Below are 12,396 nucleotides of genomic sequence, written 5' to 3' on the forward strand. Positions count from 1 at the left end.
TAAACCAAGACCGAGGTAGTACTCCGCACTCAGTACAGTGTAGTACATCAGAGATCTAGTGAACAGTTTTCATAGTATGGAGACAATATAAAGGCACTGACCCACATGAATCCATCAATGCATGCAAGTGGTGTTTATACTACTATCTGTGCAACCAACGTACGCGTAGCAGATCGACGGCATCTGGTGGTATTTAACTAGACTAGTGCTGTTGTCAACTTGGTGTCGGGTCAAGTCCAAGTCCACCGTATATGCGACCCTTCTATAGTAGTGCTGTTGTCATCAACATGGGGAGAACTACTATAGAATCTGAGCCTATGGTGCAAAAATAGAAAAAGGAATCAGGGCCGTTGGATGCAGCATCAGTGGTACAGATTGAGGTGAAGGGTTCTAAACGCAAATTTCAGGAAAACCCCCTACACTTGTTACATATAGAAGACACATTTTGTTGTAACCACCTTAAAGTTCTGATGTATCAATCAATCAGTCCTTCATTAACAAGACCACTTTTTAGATCTGTACAGATGCCCCTAATCTCTTAGGTTTTCATAAAAATCTCCACCTATGGACTGCATGGAACTTCTATGTATTTGATTTCATTAGTACCTTGTGCTACATTACAAATCATGAAAGAATCTGAACATAGTGGTCACTAAAATGAGTGTGAACATCATCAGAAATATTTGAACACATGAGAATTAATCCATCCACTTCAAGCACAAACATACATTTCAAACTGCAATGGTCCTAGAACAGAACAGAAGAGACACATGCATATCAAGTGTTACATTGCATGAGAGGGTCATTTTTGGGTACAACACGGGCAAGACTAATTATGAATGACTAAAATAATCATAGCTCAACAAGCATTGTCACTGAAAATGCATCAACTTGGCAAGCCTGATGGTACACAACAGAAAAGCTGCAGCCTTGCCTCCAATTCTAGTGCTTCTCGTTCATCAAGCTTCTTGTGCTGGGAGAGATCAGACCTAAACAATATGATTCAATCAGCACATGTTCGTGTAAGAATCATATGTTCACACTTATTTATTTATTTACTCATGAGCTAATTAAATGAATATGCATCAACAATACCAGCTACTGTGTGATGCACATACCACATGAAGGGCAAATAAAGTAGAAATCACATTCATCCCAAAGAAACTCTAAAGTACTTGCCAGTAATGAAACAAATTGTGTAAACATTAGTTATCTTGTACAAGAAAAAAAAACTCTAGTGCATTCTATTTAAAATAGTGAGATTCGCACACAACCGGTGGACTCAAGCATTGCAACTATTTAAATAAAAAGTTGAGACAAACTCGAGCTCACATGCCTTCCATTTTAATTTCCAAGCATGCTCTTTTGTTTAGTTGTTATGCCATTTTTAGCAACTGCGAATATGAGAACCAAAATACAACCTGACTCAAAATAGACAGATTACAAGCTTTTGCTTCAAAAGTTTGACTAATCTAGTATCTGGTCAGATTTTTTTTTGAATTATTCCCTGTTGAGTTATTTGTGAGACTCGGCGCACATGTTGATGTCAAAGGCTCTTGGAGAATATAGCATACAAATTGGTTCAGTTCTTTTAAATAGTTAACAAGAAATGAAAAGACTCTTAGTATCATGCCTTGAATTATGTTTTGTGCTACCTCCCTTCGCAATATTGCTTTGTGATGTTGGTTACTGCTAGTGCAGCTTCTATATATGCATATAGCAAAGTACCTACCTGATTTAGATGTCTTTGAAGAGAGCTTCATAGTTTTCAACTTAAAGATAAGAACATAATCAAGCTCTAATACTCCTATTTTTTGTGATGATGTGTGTTAAATAACCATCTCAGTATGTGTTTATGAGAGGACCTATGTTGTGATCATACTGCTGTTAATGTTGTTATTTCTGATGCATACTTGAATAACTTGGGGGAGGTCTGGTGAAGATTTGGACAGATTAACCAATGTTCGTACTTGCTAAAACTAACGGAGTATGTGTTGTGAAAGGGGAACATGCGATTACTGGAAAATTCTGGAGTAACATGAATCCAGATTTTGTTATGCGGACAAACCAATTTCATTTTTCTTACCTAGTAGAATCAATTTACTTTATTTCTAGGCTTTCAAGTTATTGAGTCTGTATACGAAACTGCAGATACTAATCTTTTTAGTGAATTGTCCTAACTTCAAGGCACTTGGATTATATACCTAACCGTGGTTCTCCAGAGTACTTTAGTGAAGTAAAACTTCCAAATTAGAGTACCAAACCACCTAGAACAGTTGCAATACATCATCAAATCGAAGTTATTAAAATGCATCGTTCACACATGAGCAGATTTGACAAGAAAAGGTACAAGAAAATAGAAGTACAGAGATGCAACACAAATTTCCTTGATAGTAAAATTGGGATATAGCACAAATGTACTATAGCAAATAAAGTTAAGATCTAGTTACCAGGAAAATGAACCGTCGTGTTCACGGCATGTAGGTTCGGCCAGTCGGGAAGGGGCTGAGGAAACCACATTGGCTTGCCGTCAACGAGGGGTAGAAGACGCGAGCTGATCTGGAGCCTAAGAGAGAGGAGGAGGCAAAGAAACCCAACGCAACCGGAGCTTCAGATGGAAGGCCGCGATGAGCACACTACGGGGCGAAGCTTAGCAGCCGATGAGCTCCGATCTGCACCGCCTCAAACTGGGCCACCGGCGACACAACGTCGATGAGCCATCGGAGAGATGGAACAGCACCTCCACCAGGTAAACTCGCCCAGCTTGGAGGAAGGATCTAGGCCGGGGCCGCCGCCCGTCGGGGGGAGATTTAGTTCGTGCGCTGCAGCTGCGTACTGGATTTGAGTTTGACGGGGAGGGCACCGGGACCAAATTAGCTTGCAGAGAGGGACTTATTTGCAACCTGTGCGTGTAGAGCATCCCACCCAAATCTGGGCCATCAATCTACCATCCTATGGTACAGATCCAGCTTTTCTATTTTTGCATCATAGGCTCAGATTCTATAGTAGTTGCGCGGCCGGGGCGATAAGCACGCAGCTGCATGCGCACGTTGATCGATGGCGTTTTTCTACTGCCGCCACGCCCACTTGCTCGATCGCTGACAGCAAATATACAACGATCTTCAAACTGATTGCCCGTACGACCGGGGCGATGTGAGCGTTGCCGGACGCGGGTGTGACGCGCGGACACGGTACGAATCGTGTCGTTTTCAGCGTGCCGTGGTGGATTGATCGATCCGGGCAGGTGTGCTTGGGAGGCGAGTGGGTGCATATATCCGCGCCGGCAAATGTACCGTACGTCCAGGCGTGTGGGTTGGAGAAGGCACGTACAAAACCTCTTCATGTGGGCGTGTTATTTTCATTGACTTGCATGCATGCGTGCATGTCTGAGAAGGCACGTACGTACAAAACCTCGATGATTAGTTTGTCGATGCATGCATGCATGCATCAAGACGTACATCCTGGAGACAAAGTAACACGTCCACATGAAGAGGTCTAAATTTGCCGAATGGTTAGTATACAAGGAACCTGAACGTAGATGTTGTCAGTTGGTGCGCACGTACCCCGCCCCATCCGCCAACTCCAGTCGGTTCGTCGTGTACGTACGTGGCGCTTCCGTGTTTTGCCTCGTCACCGGCAAAATCGGCCAGTGGGTGCCAGAATACATTTATGCATAACATACGTACGATAGTAACTACACTGCACTGTGCAGGAAGACGCAGGGTCGTCCGGTGCGTCACGTTCTGGTGCCCGCTCGCCTGGCGACAGCAGCCGGGCACTGAGCGCTCAGGAGCCAGGACCACGGCCGGAGCACGCACCCGGACGCGGCCACGGCTGGACCTCGTCGCTCCAGCAGCTGTTGGTACCAAACTACCAATACCGATCGATTCCCCTGGGGCTGGGGGTGCATGCAAGTCGTATTGTCACTGTCCGGATTTGCATTCCAATGCAAGCTGGCCGGAACGGAGTGTTGGTGCCGGCCGGCCGGCAAGCGAGGCGGCACGCGGGACGGAGGATTTCGATCTCGGCATCATGTCCAGCCTGGAACGCTGCTAGCTACGTCTACGTGCTCCGACGTCGATGGTGACGGTGACTGTACACTCTGCGGCCACGAGACGAGGCCAAGGGAGAAGGGAAGATTCCTCCCTGTGTGTGACCGTGCGCTGTAGGCTGTAGCAGCAGGCATGACACGAGCAGATTGCCCACACGCAGGCAGGTCGCTTCCATTGCTATTTCTCAGCAGTGCTAGCAGCCATGTTGTTGTCTCGGCTGTCCTCGGAAAGCGGAACAATGGGCTGCACCTGTCTATCGCGCCATTCATTCCGCCGTGCCGGCTCGTGGCGTTTACGAGCATAAACGTAGCGCTCGAACAGCGGTCCGTCAATCATGAAACGTATGTATCCTGCACGCAGACAGCCGTGCGTGCTTGCTAGACGTATAGGTGGACAAAGACGCATCAAGCACTGTAAAGCTCCAAGCGCCGTCTGTGAAATAAGAATGAGCTTCAGGGGTCAGGTAATCACTACTCCACCAGCACATAGCGAGTGTAGGGTTTTGGCTTGCTCGACGACAACGGGACAACTTGCGGTTGTACCTCCATCGGAGAGCGTCGGTCTAGTGTGTAGTGGGCTAGTGGTACTAGTACTGGTGCTCTCTCATTAGCGCCATGAAACCAACAAATCCCATATAATTCATCTCACTGGACAGCAATGTTAATGAACCAACATTGCTTTTACATCCAGAAAGCCCGTTTGGCGTGGGGCGCGATGGTCTGGTGCGTGCATGATATTGATGGCCCCATTCATAAGCTGTCTTAGCAACAGACACACAGGGTTAGATCACATCACATGTATGGCTCCAGATCCACGGGATACGGGTCAAATATTACTCGGCCGCATGTCCCAGCCGCGCTGGCCTCATGGAAAACATGCGCATACAAATCAATCCACCGTGTCGCCTGTAGGGCAGGCAGCAGCAGGACAAATTCGTAGGGGAGCGCGACTGTCCGTCCGCCCGGCCGCCCATGCGTTCCACGCCGGAGCAACTGGGTGGATCGGGAACACAAGACACGGTAAGGGTCGCTGGTGCTTCTTCCTCTTGCCGCTTTGAGTAGCGTGCACGTACTGCTAGCATTGGCAGTAGTAGACTCACCACTCCCTGGTTCTATGATGTTCAGTTATAACCAGCTAGACCGATCGACAGGTCAAATGTCAAAGGTCAACGCACGTACTGCTGCAGAAAATACCGCCCTTATGGAGGAGGCAGACAAGATAAAGATGGTGTACTGGTATGCAGTCCATAAAAGTCAACTGGTTAGCAACTGAGTGTACGTACTTCTGTTCACGTGCATGCGGTCCGTAAAAGTGCACACCTCACTTGCTTCTTCTAGAGAGAACCCACTGGCGATCAAGGCAACGATATAATCAAGCCAGAGGGATTTTAGTACGGTAACAACTTATCCAAGGTACAAAAAGATACTCCACAAAAATATCAAATGATGCAAAAGGTGTCTACTCTCCTAGCGTACAACACATCAAACATTTTGCACCGGCAATGATCCAATTTTTTGCCTCGTTATTTTGATCCATTGCGATAATGATGTGCATCATCGATTTATCACTAGTAGAAAACAGGGTTTTGGTCACATGGCAATATTCACATTAGTCCCGGTTCAGTCACGAACCGGGACTAATGTGAGCATTGGTCCCGGTTCGTGCGGCCAGGGGCCTGCCGGGCCTCGTGGGGGCATTGGTCCCGGTTCGTCCGACCCCGTTGGTCCCGGTTGGTGGGACAAACCGGGACCAATGGGCCTCGCTCCTGGCCCACCACCATTGGTCCCGGTTGGTGGCTTGAACCGGGACCAGAGGCTCACCCTTTAGTCCCGGTTCATACCACAAACCGGGACTAAAGGGTTGGTCCTCGTAGCGGTCAGAGTTTAGTCCCACCTCGCCAACCGAAGGGCGCTCACACCTGTTTATAAGCCCGTCCCTCTCAGCCTTGTTGAGCTCCTCTCAAAGTGAAAATAGATGCCCTTATACAGGGAATTTGACCTAAATTCACACTAAATTTCATAGAAATTTATTATGAATTTAGCTTGAATTTTCTCTATAGGCGCATCTATGTTCATTTTTTAATAGTAAATAAAATAAATAAACCTTACTAAAATAAATAAAAATAAATAAACCTTAATAAAATAAACTATAGTAACTAAAATAAATAAACCTTAATAAAATAAATAAAAATAGCAGCACTAAAATAAATAAAAATAAAATAATTAAAGTAAAATACATAAGTAATTAGAAATAAAATAAATAAGTTTTTGGTTGTAAGTAGAAACAAAACAAAACAAATAAAGCAAAAGAGAAAACAAAAAACAGAGAAAAAAATTATGCCACCTACTGGGCCACCACGGCCTGAATACGACTTGAAACCCATCCGTGGGCCAGGATTCAGGCCCGCAGAAGGCCCAGTAGGCCCCACAGGCAAAGAGAACGGTTAGGCCCGAAAGCCTGCAGTTGAGAGGAGCTCGAGAGGGTGGGCGCAGCAGCGCTTATAAACCACTCTTGAGCCCTCTCAACTAGCGAGGTGGGACTAAACTTTTGACGCGGGGCAGCACAAGGCCTTTGGTCCCGGTTGGTGCCACCAAACCGGACTAAAGGGGGCATTGGTCCCGGACTCCCGGTTGGTGCCACGAACCGGGACCAAATAGTTCCCTATATATACCCCATCGCCACAGCAGAGCACTCCACAGTGCTCTGTTTTTTCTGGCCGGCGAGGGGAGGGCATTTGGGTGCTCTAGCTCACCTCCTATGCACATGAGGTGTTCGATGAAATGTCTGAGCCACACTAGTTAATCTTTCTCCTCTCGAAACTCGACCTTCGAGCTCCATTTTCCCCGAGATTTGTCTAGGTTTAGCGGTCCGTCACGTCCCGTCCCCGTCTTCACCGCCGTCGATCGCCCGCGCCGATCTCGTCGCCAGCACCACCGTGGTGAGCATCTTGTTCTTATCTTCTTTCTGAAAGGAAAAAATTCTTACTTTAGATAGTTACTTGTCTAATTTTGTTACTTTTATTATTCCTTCTTATTACATAGTGCGATGGTTTTGGTATCCGCCGCCGTCGGCCCTCGTCCTGTCTATGATTCGGATGTGGTATATATTATCATTTTATAACTATTTGGTTCATTTATTGTTTATGACAAATATACCGACCAACGTGACATAGATTTTATTTATCTAGGAGGTGGTTGAACCGGAAATTCTAACCGACCCTATTGTCGAGAGGTTAAATTTAGTTGAAGAAGAAAACAATTACTTGAAGGAAAAAATAAAAAAAATTGAGGAGGAGAAGATGATATTGGAGTTGCATGTTGCGGATGTCGTCGATGATCACAAGATCAAGATGGATGCAATGCGCTTGAAGATTAGAAAGATTAGAAAATATGCCATTCATAACGAGGCTTGGTATCATTATGCCGTTGGATCAATTGTTACCTTGGTTGCGATTATGATCACATTTGTTTTCGCATTGAAATGTTTTACATAGTTTCAATGTATGGTTTAATTAATTAGATGCTCTGGAGAGCTATATATATGTTGTTAGATGAGAACTATGTATGTACTTTGGTTTTAATGTGATGATGAACTTCTATTAATTTGGTCACTTAATTATCTATTCATGATGTTCTGTAATGGTTTTTGACACACTTAATTATATATAATGCATGCAGATGAACCAGCAATGGATGTACGGTGACAGACACACCTCCGAGTACATTAAGGGCGTGCATGATTTTCTCGAAGTGGCTGAGGCAAACAAGCAGAATGGTTTTATGTGTTGTCCATGCCCTATATGTGGGAATATGAAGTCTTACTCTGACCGGAAAATCCTTCACACCCACCTGCTTTACAAGGGTTTCATGCCACACTATAATGTTTGGACAAGGCACGGAGAAATAGGGGTTATGATGGAAGACGGCGAAGAAGAAGAGGACGATGACAACTATGTGCCCCCTGAATACGGTGATGCTGCAATGGGGGAAGCTGCTGAAGATTAAGAGGAACCAGACGATGTGCCCAATAATGCTGCAAGGGGGGAAGCTGCTGAAGATCAAGAGGAACCAGTGCCCGATGATGATGATCTCCGTCGGGTCATTGTCGATGCAAGGACGCAATGCGAAAGTCAAAAGGAGAAGCTGAAGTTCGATCACATGTTAGAGGATCACAAAAAAGGGTTGTACCCCAATTGCGAAGATGGCAACACAAAGCTCGGTACCGTACTGGAATTGATGCAGTGGAAGGCAGAGAATGCTGTGCCTGGCAAAGGATTTGAGAAGCTATTGAAAATATTGAAGAAGAAGCTTCCAAAGGATAACGAATTGCCCGATAGTACATACGCAGCAAAGAAGGTCGTATGCCCTCTAGGATTGGAGGTGCAGAAGATACATGCATGCCCTAATGACTGCATCCTCTACCGCGGTGCGTACAAGGATCTGAACGCATGCCCGGTATGCGGTGCATTGCGGTATAAGATCAGACGAGATGACCCTGGTGAAGTTGACGGCCAGCCCCCCAGGAAGAGGGTTCCTGCGAAGGTGATGCGGTATGCTCCTATAATACCACGGTTGAAACGTCTGTTCAGAAACGAAGAGCATGCCAAGTTGATGCGATGGCACAGTGAGGACCGTAAGAAAGACGGGAAGTTGAGAGCACCCGCTGATGGGTCGCAGTGGAGAAAAATCGAGAGAAAGTACTGGGCTGAGTTTGCAGCTGACCCAAGGAACGTATGGTTTGGTTTAAGCGCGGATGGCATTAATCCTTTCGGGGAGCAGAGCAGCAATCACAGCACCTGGCCCGTGACTCTATGTATGTATAACCTTCCTCCTTGGATGTGCATGAAGCGGAAGTTCATTATGATGCCAGTTCTCATCCAAGGCCCTAAGCAACCCGGCAACGACATTGATGTGTACCTAAGGCCATTAGTTGAAGAACTTTTACAGCTGTGGAATGGAAATGGTGTACGTACGTGGGATGAGCACAAACAGGAGGAATTTAACCTGCACGCGTTGCTGTTTGTAACCATCAACGATTGGCCCACTCTCAGTAACCTTTCAGGACAGACAAACAAGGGATACCATGCATGCACGCACTGTTTAGATGACACTGAAAGTATATACCTGGACAAATGCAGGAAGAATGTGTACCTGGGCCATCGTCGATTTCTTCCGACCAACCATCAATGTCGAAAGAAAGGCAAGCATTTCAAAGGCAAGGCAGATCACCGGAAGAAGCCCGCCATGCGTACCAGTGATCACGTATTTGCTGTGGTCAATGATTTACACGTAATCTTTGGAAAGGGTCCCGGCGGACTAGCTGTTCCGAATGACGCTGAGGGACACGCACCCATGTGGAAGAAGAAATCTATATTTTGGGACCTACCCTACTGGAAAGAGCTAGAGGTCCGCTCTTCAATCGACGTGATGCACGTGATGAAGAACCTTTGCGTGAACCTGCTAGGCTTCTTGGGCGTGTATGGGAAGACAAAAGATACACCTGAGGCACGGGAGGACCTGCAACATTTGCACGAAAAAGACGGCATGCCTCCGAAGCAGTATGAAGGTCCTGCCAGCTACACTCTTACGAAAGAAGAGAAAGAAATCTTCTTTGAATGCCTGCTCAGTATGAAGGTCCCGACTGGCTTCTCGTCGAATATAAAGGGAATAATAAATATGCCAGAGAAAAAGTTCCAGAACCTAAAGTCTCATGACTGCCACGTGATTATGATGCAACTGCTTCCGGTTGCATTGAGGGGGCTTCTACCAAAAAACGTCCGATTAGCCATTGTGAAGCTATGTGCATTCCTCAATGCAATCTCTCAGAAGGTGATCGATCCAGAAACCATACCAAGGCTAAGGAGTGATGTGGCGCAATGTCTTGTCAGTTTCGAGCTAGTGTTCCCACCATCCTTCTTCAATATCATGACGCACGTCCTAGTTCATCTAGTCGACGAGATTGTCATTCTGGGGCCCGTATTTCTACACAATATGTTCCCCTTTGAGAGGTTCATGGGAGTCCTAAAGAAATATGTCCATAACCGCGCTAGGCCAGAAGGAAGCATCTCCATGGGCCATCAAACAGAGGATGTCATTGGGTTTTGTGTTGACTTCATTCCTGGCCTTAAGAAGATAGGTCTCCCTAAATCGCGGTATGAGGGGAGACTGACTGGAAAAGGCACGCTTGGAGGGGACTCAATAATATGCAGGGACGGATATTCTTGGTCTCAAGCACACTACACAGTTCTACAGAACTCTACCTTGGTGACCCCGTATGTCGATGAACACAAGAACAGTCTGCGCTCCAAACACCCGGAGCAGTGTGACGACTGGATTACATGTGAACACATCAGGACTTTCAGCAGTTGGTTGGAAACACGTCTCAGAGGTGACACCACTGTTTGTGATGAGTTGTACTCGTTGTCCAGGGGGCCATCTTCGACTGTATTGACTTACAAAGGATACGAGATAAATGGGAATACATTTTACACGATCGCCCAAGATCAAAAGAGCACCAACCAAAACAGCGGTGTCTACTTTGATGCAGCAACCGAGAGGGGAAAGGACACATATTATGGTTACATAATGGACATATGGGAACTTGACTACGGACATGATTTTAAGGTCCCTTTGTTTAAGTGCAAATGGGTCAATCTGTCAGGAGGCGGGGTACAGGTAGACCCACAGTACGGAATGACAACAGTGGATCTGAACAATCTTGGGTACACTAACGAACCGTTCGTCCTAGCCAATGATGTGGCACAGGTTATTTATGTGAATGACATGTCTACCAGACCGAGAAAATAAAAGATAAGGAAGCGAATACATCATACGATGAGCCAAAGCGCCACATAGTTCTTTCAGGAAAAAGGGACATTGTGGGAGTGGAGGGCAAGACAGACATGTCTGAAGATTATGAAAAGTTTCATGAAATTCCTCCCTTCAAAGTCAAGGCTGACCCAAGCATCCTGATAAACGATGAAGATTATCCATGGTTACGACGCAATAAGCAAATGACACAAGCGAAGAAAAAGTGAAGAATTTCTCCCGCAACTATTATGATGATACTATGCCAACTTTGTAACAGACGAGTATGATACCATTGTCCGTTTTGTACACTAAGTGCATCTAGTTTTTTGCCGTAACCCTCTCAACTTTCTTGCACATGCTATGTGGATGAAATGATGATACCATGCCAACTTTCAACCTTTTCGGAGTTCATTTGAAATGCTTTTCAATTTTAGGGTCTTATAGCTCAAAATAATTAGTAAATGCATGAAAAATAACATGCCAAAAATTAAAAATTATGCCACCTACTGGGCCACCACGGCCTGAATACGATTAGAAACCCATCCATGGGCCAGGATTCAGGCCCGCAGAAGGCCCAGTAGGCCCACAGGCATGTACAGAGAGGTTAGGCCCGTAAGCCTGCTTTAAAGAGGAGCTCGACAGCTCAGGCGCACCGCACCTTATAAACATGTGCGTCTCTCTCTCAGCTAGCGAGGTGGGACTAAACTCCCACCACCACGCCGCTGTGCAAGGCCATTGGTCCCGGTTGGTGGCACGAACCGGGACCAATTCCACCCTTTGGTCGCGGTTGGTGCCACGAACCGGTACTAATGAGGCTGTGGCCCCACGAGCACCTTTAGTACCGGTTTGTGGCACGAACCGGTACTAGAGTTTCTTACTAAGCAGTTTTTTAGTCCCACCTCGCTAGCTGAGAGGCACTAGGAGCGGTTTATAAGCCCTGAGTGCAGAGACGATGAAGAAGAGGCGCAATGCTCACGTTGCTTAGCTTCAAGCCTTGAGGAATAAGGTAGACTGCATGGAGCTATGTGCAGTGCAGTCTACACTATTCCGAAAGGCTTGAAGTAAATCAACGAGCATTGCGCCTCTTTTTTATTTTTAATAACTTATTACAACTCCGGACTTCTTGTGTTCCGACAAAATAAAATAAACTTTAATAAAATTTATGAAACTAAAATTAACAAAGTATTTTCTGTTCAAAACATTATAAGAAACCTCTAGTATTATTGAAACTAAAATCATATAAAATTGATGAACTAAAATTATCGAAGTATTTTCTGTCAAAATCATTAAAAGCAAAAAAGAATTTTTATAAAGAACTTTTTTTGATAGAAACTTTAATAGCAAAAAGAATTATCATAAAGTAAAATAAATAAGTAATTAGAAACAAAATAAAATAAAATAAATAAGTTTTTTGTTGTAAGTAGAAAGAAAACAAAATAAATAAAGCAAAAAAGAAAACAAAAAACTAAATACAGCAAAAAGAATTTTCATAAAGAACTTTTTTGATAGAAACTTTAATAGCAAAAAGAATTATC

At 45.2% G+C, this 12,396-nt stretch overlaps 1 long non-coding RNA gene across 1 annotated transcript; it reads right to left on the reverse strand.

Moving 5' to 3' along the window:
- Nucleotides 1-764: 764 nt before the first annotated feature.
- Nucleotides 765-2,852, reverse strand: LOC123100517 (uncharacterized). The gene is made up of 2 exons (XR_006448418.1): nucleotides 2,451-2,852; nucleotides 765-989 (listed from the first exon to the last, which is right to left on the reverse strand). It is a non-coding gene; the product is annotated as an uncharacterized lncRNA (long non-coding RNA).
- Between the last annotated feature and the right edge of the window lie 9,544 nt (nucleotides 2,853-12,396).

The sequence above is a fragment of the Triticum aestivum genome, chromosome 4D (genome assembly GCF_018294505.1).
Source record: "Triticum aestivum cultivar Chinese Spring chromosome 4D, IWGSC CS RefSeq v2.1, whole genome shotgun sequence".
Classification (NCBI taxonomy): domain Eukaryota; kingdom Viridiplantae; phylum Streptophyta; class Magnoliopsida; order Poales; family Poaceae; genus Triticum; species Triticum aestivum.